This window comes from Mandrillus leucophaeus, unplaced genomic scaffold (genome assembly GCF_000951045.1).
Source record: "Mandrillus leucophaeus isolate KB7577 unplaced genomic scaffold, Mleu.le_1.0 Scaffold1071, whole genome shotgun sequence".
Classification (NCBI taxonomy): Eukaryota; Metazoa; Chordata; class Mammalia; order Primates; family Cercopithecidae; genus Mandrillus; species Mandrillus leucophaeus.
Genome location: NW_012098888.1, coordinates 224,850 through 231,166, shown reverse-complemented (window position 1 = coordinate 231,166; position 6,317 = coordinate 224,850). Strand labels below are relative to the sequence as shown.

Genomic DNA, 6,317 nt, shown 5'->3' with positions numbered 1-6,317 from the left:
GAAACAAAAAGGGAATTGAAATGCTACACAAGAAAATTTTTACTTAAGACAAAAGAAGTCAGTAAGGCAGCAATGGAAAAACAAAGAAATAAGACACACAAAAAACACATAGCAAAATGACAAAAGTAAATTTTACCTTGTCAGTAATGATATCAAATGCAAATTAATGAAACACCCTAATTAAAAAACAGTTTTACACAATGCATAAAAAATAAAAGCAATGTCTATGCATATTTTTTCTACAAGAGACACACTTTAGATTAACAGAAATAAACAGATTGAAAGTAAAAGCATGAGACATAATGTAATATGCCAACAATAAGCAAAGAAAGTTGAAATGTCTATAATAACAACAGGCAAAATAGACTTCAACAAAAATGTTACTAAAGACTTTTTAGATGCCGCCGCTGCCAGTAGCCCTGTACTATCAGCCATGGTCAACCCCACCATGGTTTTCGACATTGCTGTTGACAGCAAGCCCTCGGGCCACGTCTCCTTCGAGCTGTTTGCAGACAAACTTCCAAAGACAGCAGAAAATTTTCGTGCTGTGAGCACTGGAGAGAAAGGATTTGGTTATAAGGGTTCCTGCTTTCACAGAATAATCCCAGGGTTTGTGTCAGAGTGGAGACTTCACGTGCCATAATGGCACTGGTGGCAAATCCATCTACGGGGAGAAATTTGATAAGAACCTCATCCTAAAGCACACAGGTCCTGGCATCTTGTCCATGGCAAATGCTGGACCCAACACAAATGGTTCCCATTTTTCCATCTGCACTGCCAAGAGTGAGTGGTTGGATGGCAAACATGTGGTCTTCGGCACGATGAAAGAAGGTATGAAGATTGTGGAGGCCATGGAGTGCTTTGGGTCCAGGAATGGCAAGACCAGCAAGGAGATCACCATTGCTGACTGTGGACAACTCGAATAAGTTTGACTTGTGTTTTATCTTCACCACAGATCATTCCTTCAGTAGCTCAGGAGAGCAACCCTCCACCCCATTTGCTCGCAGTATCCTAGAATCTTTGTGCTCTCACTGTAGTTCCCTTCGGGTTCCATGTTTTCCTTGTTCCCTCCCATGCCTAGCTGGATTGCAGAGTTAAGTTTATGATTATGAAATAAAAACTAAATAACAATTGTCAAAAAAAGAAAAAATAATCAGTCAAGATTGATTGACTGAAGATCTAACAATTACAAATATATGTGTACTTAACAAACAGCACAATCCCAAAATACAAGAGAGAAAAACCTGACAGAATTGAAGAACGGCATGGACAATTTAACAACAGATGGAGACTCCAGTAACCCACTTTCAATAATAGCTATAATAACTAAACATAAGATCAGCAAAGAAAGACAACACCATAGAGGACCTGAACAACATTAAAAAACAAATGGAGCTGGCAAACATTGACAGAACATTCCACCCAATAGCAGCAAGATATATATTGTCTTCAAGAACATATGAGATATTCTCCAGCATAAACCATATGCTAGTCTACATAAAAGCCTCAATAAATTTAAAAGAACTGTAATTATACAAATATGTTTTCCTGCCACAAGGAATTAATCAGAAATCAGTAACAGGAGAATATTTGGTAAATTCACAAACACGTGGCAAGTAATAACATACTCTTAAATAACCAACAAATTGAGCAATACATCAGAAGTAAAATTGGACAATACTTCAAAATGGATGGCCAATGAAAGAAAAATTTACCAAAACTTATAAAATGCAGCTAAGAGAGAATTTTATAACTGTCAATGCATATTTAAAAAGTAACAGTCAAATACGTAGAAACAGAGTAGAATGGTGGTTATGGGAGCACAAGAAAATGGAAAGATGTAAAACAAAGTGTATAAAGCTGCATTTCTCCAGGATGAATAAGCCTAGAAATCTGATGTACAACATGAGAACTGTAGTCAATAATATTGTACTGCATAATGGAAATTTGCTAAGAAAGTACATTTTAGGTGCTTTTACTACACGCCCACATAGACCAAAAAGAGGTAACCTTGTGTTTGTGATGGATATGTTCATTTGCTTGTTGGTAGCAATCATTTTTACTATATTATGTCAAAACCTCATGTTGTATGCCTTAAATATACATAACAAAAAATTTTAAAGTAAGAAAGAGGTAAAATCAACAGGTTAACTTTCAATCTTAGGAAATCATAAAAAGAAGAACAAACTAAACCCAAAGCAAGCATAGGAGGGAAATAATAAATATGTGATTGGGTTTAAATGAAACAGAGGGCATAAAAACAGCAGAGAAAATCGACACTATCAACAACTGCACCTTTGAAAAGATCAAAGTTAACCATTCTTTAGCAAGACTGATCAAGAATAAAGAAGACAGACTCAAAATAATAACATTAAGAATAAAAGAGAGGACATTCTTACTGACTTTACAGACATTTCTTTAAAAAGCAAAAACAGAGATTAGGCTAAGTGGCAGGTACCTGTAGACCCAGCTACACAGGAGGCTGAGGTACAAAGATCACTTAAGCCCAGGACGTCAAAGCCAGCCTGGGCAACACAGCAAAAACTCTGCCTCTAAAGAATTTTAGTTAAATAAATAAAATTTTAGAGAAACAGAGATTATAAGGAAGTAGCAGTATGAAGAAGTAATATGAATAAGTCTCTGGCAAAAAAAAAAAAAGGTAGCCTATAAAATGAACAAATTCTTAGAAAGAGTTAACTTACAAAACTGACTCAAGAACCTTATAAAACTGACTCAAGAAAAAAGAGAAAATGAAATAAATTTACAACAGATACAGAATAAGTAATTTAAAATACCCCACAAAGAAAAGATCATGTCTAGATGGCTTCACTGGTGAATTTCACCACTCAAAGATGAATTAATCCCCATCTTTCACAAACTCTTTCCAAAATAAGAGGGCTCGTTCCATCTCATTATATGAGACCAGTATTACTCTAATATGAAAACAAAACAAAGACATCATAAGAAATGGAAGCTACAGACCAATGTCTCATGAATATAAATGCAAAGAACCTCAACAAAATAGTAGCAAAATGAATCCAGAAATATATAAAAAGATGATAATGAAGAGAAGTTTCTTCAGAAATGCGAGTTTGGTATAACATCTGAAAAGTCAATTTAAGAAATAATAAGAATAGAATAAGGACATAATCCATATATTCATCCCAATAGATACATAAAAATGATTTAACACAATCTCGTTGAGATTCAAAAGATGCAATAATAAGAACTGAAAGTAACTTCCTCATCTTGAAAAAGAGACTCTATGAAAAACCTAAATCTAAAAATGGGAACAAGTCGCAGATGTCCCCTCTCACCACGTCCACCTCACAATGTACTGGAGGGCTAACCAGGGCAATTGGGAAAGAAAATCATAGGAATAAAATGCATCAAGATAGAATGGAAGAAGCAAATCTATCTCTACTTATAGATTACATGATCTTGTACATAGAAAACCCTACAGAATACACACACACACACACACACACACACACACACACACACTTACTTTAGGATACAAAAGTGCTACAATTTAATGTAATACATGCTCAATGCATAGTACAGAATATAAATAGTAAAAGCCACTAGAATAAGAATAAGTGTGGCAGCAAATTATTGGGTGAGGGACCTATACTTTAAAGCATCCAAATCAGCTTGGTGCTAGGATTGTTTGCTGTGTTTGTTTTGTGTTGCTTACAGTGATGAGTAGAATCCCTTGGGAATTTAGGACACAGTAGAACTTGAGTAAAGGGTGCCAGTGGGCATGGGGTGTGTGAGGAACAGAGCACAGGGAGAGGGTGTGGAGAGGCATGGGTCTGAATGGAACAGCAGAGCCCAATGAAAAGTGTCTTTGTATCTAAAATCCCAACCTTGAATGCACTGAGACAGGAAGATGGACAGCCCCAGGGAACAGGTAATTTAGGTTGTGTCCACCTGCAGGATGGAAAGTTTCTTACTATTAAGATGGAACTCTGAATATATTGGAAAGCTGGGGACCCTGGCTATTGCTCTGAATATATTGGAAAGCTGGGGACCCTGGCTGTTGCTCTGAATATATTAAAACAAAGGGGAAGAATCCAGTCTGAGAAGAGCCAAGAGAGGTCCCTTGATGAAATTGTACATGAATTCCAACTGACCATGCCACTTCCTGTGCTGTGAACCAATGAAATCCCTTATTGCTCAATCCAATATCAATCATGTTTCTCTTCCTTGGAGCCCAAAGCACTCTATTTAATCGGTTTTTAACAAGAAAAATAATTATACAGTATTTCTTCACAATTGATATAGATAATTTTTTCTAATAATATGACTACTCCATTTGGTACATCTGCTTGTCATTCATGATTTTAGCAAGATCATAGATCAAATAATCCTTTTCCAAGTGTGATTTACAAGGTAACAAGGAGGCTCTTTTTTAATTATCCTCAGACCCAGGGATGGATGTTAGCACAGAGGCTGAATTACATATTTTTCTAAAGTAGATTTATAAGAAGGAGACCTACGAGGGATCAGGATGCCTATATTACCCGCCTTGGGGATTAATGGGTCACACAGGAAAAGGAGATTCCTAGGGTGAGACAGGGAATGAGGCAGATAAAGGACAGAAAGAGGGAAAACTGAGAGAGAACTGAGAAACAGAGAGGGGAAGCAGGGCCAGAGGTTAGAACAGAGATGTGAAAATTGGATTTAAGGAAGAAATGCCTATGCCCTCACACTCTGTGCCCTAACATCCATAGCCTACTGGTCTTTACCAACACTTCTAACATGAGTTCCTGTTATCGTCATAAATGGTTGAGTGAAAAAAGCTTTGTAGGACATTGGTAGAGTCAGGAAACATGATGAATTTTCCATTTGATGGATCGATCTGTGATAAGTTAACCTAGACTAGCCTACCTCCTACCTCCAGCTGCACTGCAGGGAAGCCCATACTTGTGGTCCTTGCCCCCAGAGTTCTGGGAAAACATCTGGTCCCTAAATATCCTGGCCCAGGTCCTCTGGAAGCCTTGTGTCAGCTACCCACATCCTAGAAAACTGAGCCACACAAGCTATTTGTTACGTGTTGGGACAGATGCTCATGTAAGAATGACAGCTCATCCCAAAAAAATGACACCCATGTCATTGAGCCTAATCCCTTGGGGACACTTGAGGCAGGGGAGGAGCATAATGGAGGAAAGACAACATATCTACTCCTTTCACATCCTCTCGTGGTTTGAGAATGACTCCAGGATAAACTGTTGACTACCACAGATAAGCCCATGTCCTAAAATTTGTGTGTTTGTGGTGAGATGTTGCCATGGGCTGCATCTGTCTCAGCCTCCACATAACAGAAGCCAAAGGCTTTGCCTCATAAGCTGTTTTTAAATGAACAATTAGGAAAAATAAAAACAGTAGCAAGAACAGCAACAGCAGTGCACCCTCTGCCATTGGAGGCAATGTCAAATTTAATCTTTTTTTTTTTTTTTCCCCTGAGATGGAGTCTCACTGTGTTGCCCAAACTGGAGTGCAGTGGCGCAATCTTGATTCACTACAACCTCCACCTCCCGGGTTCAAGCTATTCTCCTGCCTCAGCCTCCCGATTAGCTAGGATTACAGGTCCACATCACCATGCCAGGCTACTTTTTGTATTTTTAGTAGAGACAGGGTTTCACCATGTTGGTCAGGCTGGTCTCAAGCTCCTGACCTCGTGATCTGCCCGCCTCAGCCTCCAAAAGTGCTGGGATTAAGTTAATCATTTCTTAATGAGTGATTGGGTTTCTAGTTAATGTAAAACTTAATAGGCAACATTTTCTCCTTGAGTCAATAGGCACCATGATAAAAAGACACAAAGTGTGCTAATGCATGCTTCTTACAGCACATGTCAGGCCTGAAAATACATCTCAGCTTATCACAGACAACAGGAAAGAATGATGGTATATTCCTGAACAGGGACCTATTTATGTGTCTATATAAAAGGCACATTATCTGTTTCAAGTAGCTTTCATTGAGATTGAAATCACTGCCTTTATGAATAAATAATAGTCTTCCATTTCACAATCCAAGGCCTAATCTAAACCCTCCCTTTCTTTGGGCGAACTGTGTAATAATGTGAATTGGTTCATTGGTACTGAACACAAAGTGGGAGTCCGCCAGCCAGGTTTAAACAGAGGTCTGCCAACCAGTCTGTCGGTGAATTTGGACAAAGGAGCTCAACCACCTCCTTTCTGCAAGGCTCAGTGAGTACAGGGCAGGCACTGAGCACCACACAATGTGTACATGTTCGATGCCCAATAAGTGACGTCTGTGACAAAGATCATACCATGTGAGACACTCCACCACAG

The 6,317-nt window shown here is 38.5% G+C and overlaps 1 pseudogene; it reads left to right on the top strand.

Annotated features, from left to right (window-relative positions):
* The first annotated feature begins 433 nt into the window (after positions 1-433).
* On the top strand, positions 434-926 carry LOC105543677 (annotated as a pseudogene).
* Positions 927-6,317: the final 5,391 nt, after the last annotated feature.